Genomic DNA, 17,644 nt, shown 5'->3' with positions numbered 1-17,644 from the left:
TTGCCTTTCTAATGTCAACTCCTTAGAAGTAGGAATAGACAAGGTTTGTGTACAAGTGATTTATTTAAAGGAAGCCTTGCGGTATAACCCAACAAAAGGGTGGGAGAGGCAGAACAGAGAAACAATGTACGTTTTTAAAAAATGGCATATTTTCAGGGAGAGCCTCATCCTGGGCCTGATCCTACAGGGCGTCTCGGGAGGGTAAATGATGTCTCAGAGTTTGTCATGTTCTAAAGCACAGGACTTGGACTTTCGCTTCTACACTAGTCAGTATTGGCTAAGGAGGACATAACTGGAGGGCAAGGGGTGCTTGGTGAAACTTCCAAACATTTCCAGTTGTTTGCATGCGTTGGTAGGCAAAGCTGCCTGAGCAGATCAAAGAAATCTTCCAAAGAGAGTTGCCAGGGTGAGCTTTTGGAAGCAATGGACGGGAGCTGGTGGTGGGACCCACAGAATCAGTTAAAGGGAGTCAGAGGATCCGGGCAGGGCCCAGAGTATCTGCTACAGTGTCTTTATACCTGAATTCCAAAATATTGTGGCTGTTGCTTAAAGTAATATAGTGTTCAATATAACAAGGCATGAGAGCTTTTAATACATACTGAATCTAGTCTAAGACTACTAGGTTTCTCAGAGACATTCTAAAACACAAAGTAATTATTACATTTGAAATTAGTTTAATTAAATAGCTCCAAATGTAGACATTACTATTTAGCTTTTCTATTTTTCATAATAGATTGGCCCATGTGTTAATTTAAATTTAACACCTTCTAACGGGAATATCTGTATCCATTTTGGATAATCAAAACTGTACAGTTGGAAGATTGCTTTTGCAAGTTTAAATCAGAACACTTAAAAAAAAGTTCTAATAAACACCATGTAAAATGTAAATGATCTGTATAGCCAAGGTTATGGAAGAGTAATCAAAAAGCTTTAATAATAGAATATAGGCAAAAAAAAGTAAAAGTTATTGAGAACTATACTGCTCTTTTTTAATCACTAAACAAACTCAGTGATTTAGAAATGTATTTTGTAACTAAATGAAATACACACCCACACATATACACTGACAAGTTAATCTAAGGCTATCACCTTAATCTTTAAGCTTTATTTCTGCTATGGGGTGCCTGAGTGGCTCAGTGAGTTAATCTTCCGACTCTTGGTTTCAGCTCAGATCATGATCTCAGGGTTGTGAGATAGAGCCCAGCGTCAGGCTCTGTGCTCAGCGTGGAGTCTGCTTGACTTTCTTTACCCCCCTCCTGCTCTACTCCTCACCCTGATCACATGCTCTCTCATTCTCTCTGTAAATTAAATAAATAAAATCTTAAAAACAAACTTTGCGGGATGCCTGGGTGGCTCAGTGACTTGGGGGTTAAATGCTCAGAGATGCCTGAGCTTCTGACTTTGGCTCAGGCAGTGATCCCAGAGTTCTGGGATCAAGTCCCACATTGGGCTCCCTACAGGGAGCCTGCTTCTCCCTCCGTCTGTGTCTCTGCCTCTCTGGGTCTCTCATGAACAAATAAATAAAACAAAAACAAAAACAAAAACAAACTTTGCTTCCAATTAGTTACTAAATTAAATTATATATAAGAAATATAAAATACATTAAAATATACAATATACAACAACTAAATATAAATATATACCTCACTGGATTGATTGTATATATAAGACTTACCATTTATTTCATTTGTCAAGTTGCTAGGTATAGAATAACATTTTTGTCAATGGGTAATAGAATTCTAGAAATGAATTATATTATTTAGTGTTAACTTACAGATTGGAACTTGAGACATTGAGAAGTTAGAGACTTTCCAATATTACTCAGCTAACAGAATCAGACTAGAGTATAAATCTTGTAACATCTAGGTTTTTCAGTATGGCATTCTCTCATCAAAGTTTGCCTGTTAATGTGTTTTCCATATAGATAGAATTTTAGAAGGTAAACATTTGTTTCCTTCATTTTCATTTCTGAAACAAAGAGGTTCAATTCTTAAATTTGTAATATCACTGAAAGAACTCCACTGGCAGATTTTTTAATTTAAAAAATTGTATTTTTTAATGTATGCACATATTTCAAAAAGGTGCACATTAAAAATAAAGCTAGTTTCTTACCAATATAACTTGATGGGTTTTTTTTTTAAGATTTTATCTATTTATTCATGAAAGACACAGATAGAGGCAGAGACACAGGCAGAGAGAGAAGTGGGCGCCAAAGGGAACCCAATGCGGGGCTTGATCCCAGGACCCCAGGATTATGACTCCAGCAGAAGGCAGATGCTCAACTTCTGAGCCACCAAGGGGGCACCTATGATTTTTCCATATCAGGACTTCTAAGTCTTCCTCATTCTTTTAAATCACTGCTTAGTATTCAATTGCATGAATGCACCAAAATTTCTTTACTTTGTCACCAGACAAGGATAAAAACCAACAAACAATGGAATTGAATAATTCTCTGAGTGGACAAATGCCCTGAGGACAATAACCAGAGAAAACTGATTTATCAATTGGTCTGTTAAAGAGATCACAGAGATGCAGAAGGAATGAGGCAGAAGAAGTTCGTATTCCAGAGAGGTCGGAATCACAGAGGTTTGCTGGTGGCAGCAGCTACTTTTCCTCTGATGTCATTAGCCCTTTATGGATAAGCAAGTATCTGAAGGTTAAAGTATTTTCCACACAGATGAAATATACTGAGGAGCAGATGACCTATGAGAAGGTGGTCATCAGTGTGGACATCTACTTAAAAAAAAAAAAACAGAAATAGAACCAATGTTGGACCCAGTCTCAGTCCAGTAATAAGTTATAGTCAACCAAAGATTACATAACAACTGGTAAAAAAAAGAAAATTTAAATTTTTTTTTCCATCACATTTAAAGGTGATCTTAGAAGATTTTCTTTTTATTTATTTGAGAGAGAGAGGGATGCTTTGGTGGCTCAGCAGTTGAGCATCTGCCTTCAGCTCAGGGTGTGATCCCAGAGTCCCTGGATTGAGTCCCACGTTAGGCTCCCTGCATGGAGCCTGCTTCTCCCTCTACCTGTGTCTCTGCCTCTCTCTCTGGGTGAAAGCTTAAATGTCACACAACCCACAGTCTCTCATGAATAAATAAAATCTTTTAAAAAAGAGAAAGCACGAACAGGGGAGGAACATTGGGAGAAGCAGTCCCCCTGCAGAGCAGGGAACTGGCTGCAGATGGGGGGCTCAATCCCAGGACCCCAGGATCATGATCTGAGTGGAAGGCAGACGCTTAACCAACTAAGCCACCCAGGTGCCCCTAAAGGTAATTTTTAAATTAAGGGACACGTGTTGTATTTATGGTGTTTTAATCAATAGTATATAAGTAAGATCTGTAATAAAAACTTAATCCAGAAGAAAACCTGAGCATTTCTGTGTCGTTGAAAAATATCAAATGTTGATTCACAATTTGCATTTGAGAAGCATGACAGGTAATCAATAAAGTATTTGCGGGCATCAAATGTTTTAGGATAATATTCTATTGGAGAAGTATACTGGAAATATGAGTTCAAGAGAAAATAATGTAAACGTTAAAAATGTTAAAAAGTAGACTTTTCATGCATTTAAAAATGTGTGATCATGGGAATAATGGGCACTAAGGAGGGCATTTGATGGGAAAAGCACTGAGTGTTATACTATATGTTGGCAAATTGAATTTAAATAAAAAAGTATATAAAAAACATCTATGGTATTTGGTCCATTAAATTCACTTTTTAAAGTATTACAACTAACTTATATCAAAAAGTCACTATTTACTACATGCAGCAATGACTTCCTTTGCTAGTATTTAGATTTATGAAATATTCTACGCAAAGTGTCTATGAGGAAATACATGCTTAAAAATTCCTTTTAAGAAGTACTCACCTGAAAAAAGAGAAGCTGAGAACTCCTTCTTTAATAAATTTGGTATTATTCAACTAAATAGAATGGACTAAATTCTTAACATTTCCTCAGGATTTGGTATTTATTTGACTTAATTGGATTTCAGGAGTAATGTATAACCTGGAGGTTTGCAAATCCCATTTAAATTACTCTTTGGGTTTGTTTTTTAATGAAGGGTTTTGTCACGGGGGTAAAATCTTTTGCTTTTTAGACCTGAATTTGAATCTAATGTAATAATTATGGTAAGCTTTTCAGTGGAAGATTATTTATTGTCTTCCCAAACACAAAGCTGTGCTAGCTGGATTGCTGGTTTTTCTGCAAGTAACCTGCTCCTAGGCAGACTAAAAGAAGTAGTCAAAGAGAAGCTATATCTTTATTGCCAATCTTGCTCAATTCTGTGATTTTATTTAATGATAGGAAAAAAGGACTTTTGCATTAGGGTTTCTAGACCACTTTTATTTTTCTATATGAAATGCATTGGAAGCATTTGAGAGTTTAGAGACTGGCTCGGACAGCTGTTTCAGGCACTCAGTGTTAAGAAATCAGTGCTCAATAAAATAACAGGAATTGTTGCTAAGATTTAACTTGAAGAGTTAAGGGTCAATTTGTCCAAGGCAAATCTCTTACAGGCTGGCCTCCCAGAAAAGAGTTGAGCTCTTCCCAAGCTCCATGTTGAGGAGCAGTGGCCTGGTGCTTATAGCAATCAATTTGGATTACTACAGGACGTGGATGCCAACACTCCCCTTTCATCCCGGACACGAGAAGAGACTTTCTTTTCCAACATCTAGCTTAAATGTCACACAGCCCAAATTTGAGGTCTCTCTCTCCCAGAATCTGCCTTCTGATGTTGCTGGACCACACTGTTTAGTAGAGACCTGAATGTGCTTTTGCTCTTTTCCCTGAGCTTTTCTCCAATAAATGCTATTCCATCAGGCTCAATGTGTGTGACCCCCTGGCTATGTGTCTTTTGTTCCCTCAACACCTATATTCAATTCATGTGCTGTAAATGCATATGCATGTGAGTGAAAGAGAAAACAATAGACCAATAAAAACATCCGAATTACAATGGTGATTATAATTCTTAATGTCTCAGCCTCAGAAAATGCATTTGTGAGATGCCACTTCATAGAGTTATTGAGAGGAATTAGTAAGATACCACTTGTAAATTCCTTACAAGAGTGCTCAGTGTTCATTCATTCATTTATTGATGTATTTATTCATTACTAACATTGGCTCAGTACCTATAATGAGCCAAGAAATTGTCCAAGTAAATACTAGCCATTATTGAGGCGTCTGCATGGCTCAGTTGTTGGTTGATTCCAGCTCAGGTCTTGATCTCAGGGTCATGAGTTCAAGTCCAACGTTGGGGTCCACCCTGGGCGTGAAGCCTATTTAAAAAAAATACTAGCCATCGTTCTCAGTAAATACTAGTTTTTAATTCCTTAGCAGAGTTTTAAATATTACAGTTCTACTATTGAAGTTAATTTGTTACTTTTAAGGCTTGCCTGTGTGAAAATTAGCTATGGTTTTGTATTATTTATCATTTATTTAAATCTATTTAAGTATAACCTATGTGTGTGTACGTGTGTGCATGTGTGTGTGCCAGTTAGTTTTAATATTTATTGTACTATATGGACAGTTGTCTAATTTTTTAAAAGATTTTTTATTTATTCATTCATGAGAGACAGAGAGAGAGGCAGAGACACAGAGGGAGGAGCAGGCTTCATGCAGGGAGGCCGCTGTAGGACTCCATCCCAGGACTTGAGGATTATGCCCTGGGCCAAAGGCAGACGCTCAACTGCTGAGCCACCCAGGCACTCCAACAGTTGTCTAATATTGAAGGGCTTTAATTTACAACCTACATGCCAGACATCATTTGTATTTATTTGAAATATCATATATTTTCTTTATCTGTCTATCCATGGATATTTAGGTTGTTTACATATCTTGGATATTCCAAATAATGCTGAAATGAACATGGGAGTGCAGATATCTCTGAGATCCTGATTTCACTTCCTTTGGATATATACCCAGAAGTAAGATTGTTGGATCATAGGTAGTTCTAATTTTTTTGAGAAAACTCCATGCTGTTTCCGTAGCGGCTGTACTAACCGTAAGGGTTTTTTTTTTTTTTTTTCTTTTTGTTCTTTACAGCAAGAATGGGTATCAAATCAGCAATTCCTATTCCCTACAATTTCAAAAGAAAACAACGTTAATTCTACTGTCTATTAATTTGAGAAAAAGAATTAGTCTAAAATATTCTTTATTTGGATTCTAAAATGATTAGATGTATAGCAGTTGTGATTTACAGAGTTAAAGAGTACTCCACAAATTTATTTAATTACAGGAGTTCAACCAAAATGTACTAAATGTCTGCTCAGGCACTATCTTAGGTGCTGTGAATATAATTATTAGCATGGTTCTAACTTTGAAGAACTTCAACAGAAAAGCAAAAGCATAAACACCAAAATGTGATTCTGTGCAAACTTATCAAAGGCATAATAAAATGTAGAGAGCGAAAACACAAATGCAAAGAACGAATTTAGAGAAACATGAGTTAATTCATCAGGCACATGGGACTTGAGAAGCACAGTTGTAGGAAGTGTCTCAGTCAGACTTTGTAGCATATGCAAAGATATGGAGACACGAAAGAGCATAAGAGGAACACAGGCAGGTTTGTGTGGCTCTTGCATAGATGTGAAGTAGGGTTTGCCAAGACTGGATGTTTTAGGGAAGGTGGGAAACATGAATAAGTGAAGATAGCTGGATGAAGACGATAACAAGTGGTGGAGGATGTGGCAAACTGGAAAGCATCTGAAGCATCCAAAAGGGGCAGACGATCAGCTCAAACACATGTGTTTGCCAGATGTGTCCTTTAAGCTACAAGTTAGAATCCTATGTGAAAGAGGTAGAGAGAGCAGTAGGGAGATTTCATCTGGGATGTATACAAATTTGAACTGTATCCTTTGGTCAGAGTTTCCCAGCCTCAGCACTATTGACTCTTTGGTCTGATAATTCTTTGCCACTGAGGGCTCTCTTGTGCATTCTAGAATGTTTAGCAGCCTCCTTGGCCTCTACCCATTAGATTCAAGTAACACTCCCTTCTTCCCCAGTGTGGCAACCAAAAATATCTCCAGACGTTGCCAAATGTTCCTTGGGAAGGAGAAATTGCTCCCCACTTGAGAACCACTGAGTTTCATAATCATGAAAGAGTTCCACGTAGCAGGGTTATAGGATGAGATTTAGTCTTTAGAGACAGAATTTTGGTGGCAGGACAAATAATATGATATGAAAAGTAGAGAGGATAGAGATAAAGTACAGGCTGATGGTCCAGAGTAGGAGCTATTGCCATAGCTTTTTTCATTGCTATGAATAAGGACAAGCCAAATAACAATGTAATCAAAGTAGATATGTAACATTCTCTAAAAGGCCAACCCACAGACATTTTGACTGTTACCTCATATTCTGAACACAAATATTATTGCCAAATATATAATATTATTAATCATGTTACAGTGCCTAACAAACAGCTCTGGCTTATGCATCTAATATTTTGCATATTGTCTATAGCTGTTGTTTTTATAGATACAACTATTCTCAGCATGGTATTTCCCATTCTCTGCTATTGTAAAAACAAAGGTTTACTTACATACAAAACAGAACACTGACATACATAGAATTGGTTCACACTTAGGATTATGGAAATCATAATGGAAGCAGAGATTATTGGTATCTTGGAACATTAATTTCTTTACACTTATTTATTTAATGAATATGTAAATCAACTATATTTCAGGCACGATGTCAGGTTTTAAGAATGCAACAATTAAAGATATTGATGTTCTTGCCCTTTTAAGCTTGGAGTCCAGTCGAATGATCAAATATTAATCAATTATATAACAAAGCTGAAATTATAACTATAGAAGATGTTATAAAAGAAAAAGTAGGACGGAATCTTTTAAAATAATTATACTGATCATATTAACTCAGCATTTTAAACTCATTTCAGTAAAATTGCCCAGAGTAACAGCTTTAGAACTATGGCTGTGGCAACAAGGATATACTCACACTTTGTGTGAAAAAATGCATTTAGACTATACCTTAACTGATTTATTGCTCCATAAACTTTTATTGTTCTATGTATTCTTATAAAACCAAATCTGATATACTTTCCATTTCATGAAATGAGTCATTCTATGTAAATGCAATCCACAAAACATTGGGAATTAATTAGCTAAACAGCTATAGACAGAGTAGAGATTTAATGCTGTTATATGGGAAGAATTTTACATAAAACAAGACCAAATCTTTTCCGTAACTAATAGTAACAGCATGATGCAATGTTCTGTATCTGACCAATTGTTTATTCTGTATCTAAACAATTGTTAATATTTATTGTCACATGGTAAGTCATTACTAATATTTGCTAAAAAATGGTTAAATGGATTAAACACATCTACTATGTATAAGGCCCTTTGAAAAGCATGATTCTGCTTTCAAGAATCTCAAAACTAATAGGAGTAGAAAGACAAAAATATTCACGCTAAAATGTATATTACTGCAAGTATGAGAAGAACAATTTAAATAACTTCCTAATGAATGCAAGGGCAGAGAAAGATGACTTCCTGTAGAAGGGGCGGATGATCCAAGAAGTTTTGAAAAAGTGTTAGCATTGGATCTTGTAGCATGAAAAGCATTTGAAAGGCAGGATTATAGGGAAAGGACATTATTGGCAAAATGGTAAAAATACAAAGTCAGGAAGATGATGTGGCTAAGCGATGAGGCACAGAATCACTGACATTTGGTGACCTTCAAAAGTGATGTCATCAGAGTCTTTAGGAGGACTCTGTGGCAGTGGCACTACAAATGGACAGCAATTGAGAAGTCACAATTCTAGTAGATAGGGCAAAGTATTTAAAAGTCTATGCCAGTAATTCTCTAACTTTCTAATCTTAAAACTGCTTTGTAATATTAAAAGTACAAGCATGTAAAGGAGTTTATTGTTGACAACAACAAAGAACTCTTATTTTTATAATTTTTATTTATCAACATTAAACATTGATTTCGAAATAATTCAATTAGGAATAGCTATGATGAACTTTGTAATGCAACATAAATAATGTTTTATATAACATGACTATATTTTACCAAATAATAGTGAGTATTAGCATTATTTTACATCTTTGCAAATCTAATGCCTGCCTTCGTTGAAGACCCTGATTTTGCATATCTCTTTCTGCATTCAACCTACTGCCCTATGTTGCTCTTATTAAAGTATATGAAGAAAATCTAGCCTTATTCCCATATGTAGTTAAAAAGGGGAGACGTGTTTTAATATTCTTTTCAGATAATTGTGGACAATCTCCTTTGATACTAAACCAAACCTGACAAGTGGTAATTTCTTAGGTGTTAATGGCAATATGGAACTTGAAATTATATCAATAAATGCCTATTGAAATCCATGGGTCTGTCTTATACGTTAAATGGATCATTCACTTTTGCATTATTTTGTAAACCCTTACATTAGTCTTTAAGAAATATGAATTCATTGATTTATGCAGATCTTATGAATTTTCCTAGTATCACCATTGACGTCTTCAGGAAGGTCCCCATATGCTGGGAAACTGTCAAGTTAATGGTGGTGGATGTAATTTTTGTAAAATCACAATTTTTGCTAGAAAGCTCACATTTTATCATTGGCAAGTACTATAATCTTGTTTCCCAGAAGTGACAGGCTCACTTTGATCGTTTTTGAGAAAATACCTGCCAAATACACATGCCTGAATAAGAATAGTTTGTCAGCTGTTCTTTTTTTTTCTTTTCTTTTCTTTCTTTTTTTTTTTTTTTTTGTAAAAAGGGAGAGAGAGAGTGAGTGGTGGGGGAAGGGGGGAGGGGCAGAGGAAGAAAGAATCTCAAGCTGACTTCATGCCCAGCATGGAGCCCAACCTGGTCCTCAATTCCATGACCCTTAGACCATGACCTGAGCTGAAATCAAGAGTCAGACACTTAACTGAAAGAGCCACCCAGATACCCCTGTCAGTTCTTTCAAGTACAAATGTGTCACAGAAAAAGCTGCTAGTTCAGCTCACCACTTGAACAATCACAAAAGTGCTTCTCCTGGAGATAACAATTGTACTGTAGTATGAAGCATTAGGTAGAATTTTTAAAAAGTTGTGTTCTCAAAGGTTAATGTTTAATATAAATTACTATTTTTTACTGCTTCATCAATAGTATTCTTAAGTAAATCACCTTTAAAAAACTCTGTATGTGTGGTGCATTGTAAAAATTAGAACGACTACTGGAGTTTGGTGCCATTGCCTTGTTTCAACCTCGGGTGCCAGCAATTTTACCCACCATCAGTGAAATACTAACATGTGAAACAGAAAAGGCAAAAAAAAAGTCTTAATAATTTTGAACTTGATGACTTCTTAAATATGTTTTAGGGACCCACCAAGGTCCACAGACTACACTAAATAAATAAATAAAATTATATGTTTTTCTCCTGTTAATGCTACCATGTCATGTAATACTTATATTGAATAAATTTGTATGATCATCTCCTATTAATTTGTCTTTGTCAGTTTAAGTTTTAGGCCCAGCCAGGGACCCTAAGAGAATGGAGGAGAATTTTTTTCCTCTCCTACAACACAATGCTACAAAGTTACAACTGAATTCAAAACTTTGTACTTTTTGCTCAAGATATGAAGCATTATTATGACCAACTTAATAATTAGGAAAATATCAAGTTACAATTCTTTAAACAATGTGATACAACAATTTAAGATGGAGGAGAAAATTGGATTAAGTTTATTTTTAAAAATCTTAAGTATCATTCTAATACTTAGAGATTTAGCTATTGCTTAGTTGTAAATTTTTCCATTCCTTCATCTGACTGGGGGAAAATCATAATCATTCTTACTTTAAGTAACTTCAAATTCTATAATCTTTAACAAACTATATTGTTGTCAATACAATTAGAAACAATGTTTTTATACATATATAATTCTATCACTCCATGGCATGGAACTTTTCTTTTAATTTTGATTTTTTAAAATTCCCTGAACAATGAAAAAATTGAGAGTTTAGATTTTTACTTCAAAATAGTTTTATGCTTCTAAACTAGATGTCAGTGTGAAATTAACAAGCATAGATAAATTAGGATGCAGTTGATGCTGACAGTGGTAGTAAATTAGTATTCTGGAATAAATCATTTTGTAAGGGTTTGACATTATTGTTATATGTAAAAAAATTTTGTGATTTAAGGCTTTTCTTAATTTTCATTAAAAATAGAGAATAGAGTAAAAAACAAAAAAGGCCAGGTTTCAGTGGGTCTGTCTCTTCTACAAAATGAAAATTTCATTTTAGGATCCTTTTTAAAAAATAATTTTGGGTCCATTATATCTTAAGGACTCTATATTTTATTTATTTATATTTTATTTATTTTTATTTTTTTAAATTTATTTATGATAGTCACAGAGAGAGAGAGAGAGGCAGAGACACAGGCAGAGGGAGAAGCAGGCTCCATGCACTGGGAGCCCGACGTGGGATTCGATCCTGGGTCTCCAGGATTGTGCCCTGGGCCAAAGGCAGGCGCCAAACCGCTGCACCACCCAGGGATCCCGGACTCTATATTTTAAAGAGTATTTTAATTGTATGCTACTTTTTAATACACTATTTTATTTATTGTAAATACAGTCACATTCACAGACATTTGATGACCTAATATGTGCCAAGCACCTTGATAAAGAGATGGTGTCTTGTTAAAGGAAGTTTAAAGCAAAAAGGAGAAAGACAAATTAACTGGATTAAAATATACAATTATCTCTTACAAGATAGGTTTGTGTAGATTTATACACAGATTGTTCCATATTTACAGGCTATCATCTACAGAAATTTTAGATTTGATATTTAATTTCAAAATCTTAGCAGATAGGAGATATTATGGCATATATAATATTATATAGAATATTAAATATATATATATTTCTCCTTTCTTTTTCTTCTTTCTTTTCTTTTTTCTTTCTTTCCTTCTTTTTTTGGTTATAATGAACCTACATCATATGTACGATTTACTTAGAAAAAGGTTGGATTAAGAGCCAGAACCAGTTTAGACATCAGTTAATTTCCTTACTAGTTTGGAGAAGATTACTTTTCAGTTTATTTCAATCAGTAAAATAGGAATACTAATATTCCCTCCTATCAAGAGAGCTATACAGAGAGACTTTGGCTATATCTACATTGTTTCAGCTATAAAATGAAATGAGGTGTGACAAAACACTTGGATATAATAGAGCTCTGTAGTTGTACATGGTTGTTCATCATTCTAGTCTCTGGACTTTTCTCTGTGTTTGAAATACATCATTATGCATTCTATATTTCCACAAAGATCAATATATAACAGTTCCCTAATTTATTAGACCATGGATTTCTTCATTCCTGGACTATCATGTGATAATAATATTCTGCAGTCTAAAATTTGGTAAACAGTACCATACCAAATCAATAAGAAATTAAAATAAAGATTGCTAAGCATTATTTTATGTCAAATTTAGGTTAGGTGTCCATACTTTGCAGTAGAGCTAATTGGTACATTTTGCTTTCTTCAGAACTATCAACAGCCTAGGATTGAGCACATGAAAAAAAAATTTTAAAGGAAAAAGGATAGTAAGTTTGTTATGATCTATTAGGTCAATTATCAAAAGAGACTTCAAAATCCCCTAAGAAATTTCAACACGTAATACGAATTTTTCTCCAGAATGTCCCTTCAATTGAAGCTTGAAAACTTTAAATAAAAAGCAGACTGAAGTAATTTAATTTTAATGGGTAGTTTGAATTTATCTCAAATGAGATGTTTGTAATGATAGACTTGGATTTGGCACACAAAAAGTTATTTTGTATGCCACGGACAAAGGAAGTTAGATGGCTAAACCCAATATCTATGGGATGGGAAAGTATACTCTTGCCACAAAAAAGTTACTGCTGGATGCATAGCAATTGGCAAGGATATTTAATCCTCTTACAGGAAAAGAGAACAAATAGTTAGAAATAATAATAGAAACCATGGTAATCCTCTCTGTTCTACACAAATATTTACTTACTTTCCATATGCAGAATTCACTTTTTCCTAAGGAAAACACCCCAATGTTTTATCCAATCATGGCATAAGGCCCCAAACCCAGGATCTCATGATACTCTTTATGTTAAATTAGATGGCTTCTCTTCCATCAGATATCACTCAACTGAAGTTAAAAAATAATAATTTTAAAAATAAATTTAAATTTAAATGATGTTTCTCCCACATATATAATACACATTGGGAAACAGGTACATAGTAAATGCAGTGTACACTCTAGTGTATAAAGGGGAAGCATGGAAGACACAGAGCAATTGCTGGTTAATAGTAATTCTGACATTCTCTGGGCAAGTGTGGTGAAAGCTCTCTACTCTGATGGTAAGGGGATGTTCCCAAATTAAGCCTCAATTCCATTCCTTGGGAGTAGTTTCTTCATGGTTTTTGGATTCCCCATCTGTAATATTTGTCTGGTTTCTTTCAGGCTGCTATAGCAACATAACTCAAACTGAGTGGCTCTTTATTTATTTATTGCTCACAGTTCTGGGGGCTGGGAAGTCAAAGATTAAGGTGTAAGAATAGTTGGTTTCTGGTGAGGGCTCCCTTCCTATTCATAGCCAGTGTTTTCTGCTAAATCCTCACATGGTAGAAAGGCTAGGGACCTCTCCGGAGCTTTCTTTTTTAAAAAATAAGAACACTAATCCTTTTTATGAGGGCTATGTCCTCACAACTTAGGGAACTTTTGAAGGCCCCAATTCCTAATATTACCTCCTAGGGATTTAGAATTTTAACGTAGGAATTTTGAGGGGACAAAAGTATTCAGACTGTAGCAAGGAATTTCCTTGGCCATATCTGGAAAAGGCATTGGAAAATACACTATTCCTGAAAGTTGCATCGTATTTCAGTCGCTTCTTTGTCAATATTTGGAATCCCAAAAGTTTTTTTTGTTTTGTTTTGTTTTGTTTTGTTTTGTTTTTGTTTGTTTGTTTTTTAACTGTAATCCATGCTGTTGGCTCTTTGGGTAGTACAACTTTGAAATTATTTATTTATTTATTTATTTATTTATTGCTTGATGTACAAATATTCACATCCACCCAATTTATTTGAGAAGTATCTTTTTGTCTATACTGAATACAACAATAAATATCTCATCTTCCTTTACTGGATAAGGAGACCCAGGCCTCTAGACACCTCTCATGATCTGCTGGAAGTCCTCTCCACTATCACTGTGGATTTATTCTGCTGTTTACGAAAGTAGTAATTCTTTCTTACATTTTTGCTAAGCATCTTCTGACTTCTTTTCCTATAGGTTTCCAGACAATGGGAGGCATGACATTTTGGTTCCTCTGTTTCCTTCACACTTAAGGAGTCTACATTCCTCCTGTAAGGCCTATCATTTAAGATAAAGTTATGCTTCCGCAGCTATAAAATTAGTCTTAGACTATGATAGGGAAAAAGAGTTTGGTTCCAAGTTAGTTATAATACATAGAAACATCTAGGGCACAAAAAAGTCATGGTTGACATGATTGATTGATGGTGGACTCCACATCAAATAAGATAAATGCTCAGAAGAAAGTTCAGATATAAAATAAGGAAAAGTGAGAGGCCAAATATTTTAATAAGAATAAAGAGGGAACTCTGTTGGAGTGAGAGAATGAGAGAGACTGGACTAGTAGACAATAGATGGTGGTGGTTAGAATAAAGATTTTGGAACTCGCACAATCAGCAATATTACACATGACCTGTATTCTGAAGAAAGAAAACAAGGATTTGGAGCTGTATCTTAGGTGTTCCTATTTAACATTACTTAGAATATATTATATCTAAAGGATGATATTTCTTGCACATTTTCTCAAAACCATCCTTGACATGAACGTCATCTCCAAAATGTAAAAATGAGGATACAAAAAAATCACTTTATTGAACTCCTACGTAATGTCAGAGGTTAACATTAAAATTAGATTGTTATATGCCATGATAGAAAAGGGAAATAAGGGGGGTCGGGCTGCGTGGGGCGGCGCGGCGGCAGCGGCGACGACGCCAGCGACTCCGGAGACTCTGGGCGGGACAGCGCGGGGCCATGGCCCAGGCGACCCGGCTCCGGCCCGCAGCCTGCCAGTTGGTCTCCCAGCTGCTGGGGCCGCACAGACGCCCGAGAGAGGCCCTGCGCACGGGAGCCACGGAGCATGCCGCGGGACTGTCGGCTAGGAAGGGAGCCTTTGGTCACCCCAAGGAGAGCCGCTTCAGGGGGTCAGGGGCCCGAATGGGCAGTTGAGGAGTGCCTGGAATGAGAAGGAAGGGAAAAGAGGGAACAGTAGCCGTGAGACTTCCGAATGGGACTCCGAAGGCCTTACGTCGCTGCAGCCCCTTCCTCTTCGCAGCCCCCAGCAGCAAATGAGGCAGGCACACCTGCAGACTGTGGCCATCTCCCTATGGACAGTGGTGGCAGCTGTGCAGGCTATCGAGAGGAAGGTGGAGGTCCACAGCCGGCGACTCTTGCACCTAGAAGGACAGACGGGGACAGCAGAGAAGAAGCTAGCCAGCTGTGAAAAGACGGTGGCTGACCTTGGGAACCAACTGGAGGGCAAGTGGGCTGTGCTGGGGACCCTGCTGCAGGAGTATGGGCTGCTGCAGAGGCGGCTGGAGAACTTGGAGGACCTGCTGAGGAACAGGAACTTCTGGATTCTGCGGCTGCCACCCGGCATTAGAGGAGATATCCCGAAGGTGCCTGTGACATTTGATGATATCTCCATCTACTTTTCCACTCCGGAGTGGGAAAAAACTGGAAGAATGGCAAAAAGAACTTTACAAGAATATCATGAAGGGCAACTACGAGTCTCTCATCTCCATGGATGATGCCATGAATCAACCTGATGTCTTATCTCCGATTCAGCCAGAAAGAGAACATACTACAGAGGACCAGGCAGGACCAGAGGAAAGTGAGATTCCCACAGACCCCAGTGAAGAGCCTGGCATTTCAACATCAGATATTCTGTCTTGGATCAAACAAGAGGAAGAGCCCCAGGCTGGGGCCCCACAGGAGACCAAGGACAGTGACATGCACGAGGGCACCTATGCTGATGAAGAACTTGTCCTCAAAGCTGAAAGCCTTGCCAGAGCCTCCTTGTGCCCAGAGCTTCCGGTCACCTTCTCTTCTCCACCACCAGCAGCAAAGGATACTTTTTCAGATGTGACTTTCAAAGGTCAGCCCTCTGCATCCATGGCACCTTTCGGGCGTCCGGCTGCCGACCTGGCTGAAGCCTCTGAGGGACAAGTGACTTTTACGCAGTTGGGTAGCTACCCCCTGCCACCTCCAGCTGGGGAGCAGGTCTTCTCATGCCACCACTGTGGCAAGAGCCTCAGCCAAGACATGCTGCTCACCCACCAGTGTAGCCACACGGGTGAGAACCCGTTACCCTGTGCCCAGTGCCCGAAACACCTCCCCCAGCAGGCCGACCTGGGCAGCAGCTCCCAGCCGCATGCTAGCGAGACGCCCCCCACCTGTCCACACTGCGCCAGAACTTTCCCTCACCCGTCCAGACTCACCTACCACCTTCGGGTGCATAACAGCACCGAGCGCCCTTTCCCCTGCCCTGACTGCCCCAAGCGCTTCGCCGACCAGGCCCGGCTCAGCAGCCCCGGCGAGCTCACGCCAGCCAGCGGCCCTTGCGCTGCGCCCGGTGCGGCCGGAGCTTCAGCCTGAAAATCAGCCTCCTGCTCCACCAGCGGGGGCACGCACAGGAGCGGCCCTTCTCCTGCCCGCAGTGCGGCACTGACTTCGAGGGCCACTCAGCTCCGATCCGCCACCAGACGATCCGCACGGGCGAGCGGCCAACCCGTGCACTGACTGCAGCAAGAGCTTGGTGCGCAAGGAGCACCTGCTGAACCACCGGCGGCTGCACGCGGCCGAGCGGCCCTTCAGCTGCGCGCACTGCGGCGAGAGCTTCATCCGCAGGCACCACCTCATGCAGCACCAGCATCCACACGGGCGAGCGGCCCTACCCCTGCGCCTACTGTGGCAGAAGCTTCCGCTACAAACAGACGCTCAAGGACCACCTGCGCTCCGGCCACAGTGGAGGCTGCGGGGGTGACAGCAACCACTCCGGACCGCCAGCCGCCTGACCCGCCGGGGCCCCTCCTAACCGGGCTCGAAACCTCTGGCCTCGCTGTTAACACCGAAGGTCTAGAGGCCAATCAGTGGTATGGGGAAGGGAGCGGAGGGGGAGTTTTGTAAACCTCGCTCGTTAATGGTTATCTGTGCTCTCCGGGTATCTATGCCCGCGAGCCCCTCAACCCCCTGCAGCAGTCGCCGTGTGGCACGTCGATGAGTTTGGGATCTTATACCCTTGACTAGAGACACGCTGGAATTTGGGACCTTGGCAACATCACAGGCACACCGCATTTTGAAACCCAGAGAGACCTGGAAAGGAGCCCAGCATCCCAATCTTTACAAAAGTATTACCTAAGCAGAAGTTATATAAGAATGTTGCAGAGAGAGAGGTTGCAAAGCAAGATTTGGCCTCCGTCAATCCATCACAGGGTGATAAGTTGTTAATGATTGATGCTCTAAGTAGAGACAGGTGCATGGGAAGAGCCTCCAGAGTTTGAACTCCATCATGGGGCCTGGGGATGTTTAATTGAACCTCATTCATTCCTTGATGGTAAGAGGGTTGTTAGAAGAA

The 17,644-nt window shown here is 38.7% G+C and overlaps 1 pseudogene; it reads left to right on the top strand.

The window, feature by feature from the left end:
• Positions 1-15,557: 15,557 nt before the first annotated feature.
• On the top strand, positions 15,558-17,196 carry LOC144281608 (zinc finger protein 398 pseudogene; annotated as a pseudogene).
• Positions 17,197-17,644: the final 448 nt, after the last annotated feature.

This window comes from Canis aureus, chromosome 13 (assembly GCF_053574225.1).
Source record: "Canis aureus isolate CA01 chromosome 13, VMU_Caureus_v.1.0, whole genome shotgun sequence".
Lineage (NCBI taxonomy): Eukaryota > Metazoa > Chordata > Mammalia > Carnivora > Canidae > Canis > Canis aureus.
The sequence above is the reverse complement of the archived record's forward strand: the minus strand, read 5'-3'. Positions and strand labels throughout refer to the sequence as shown.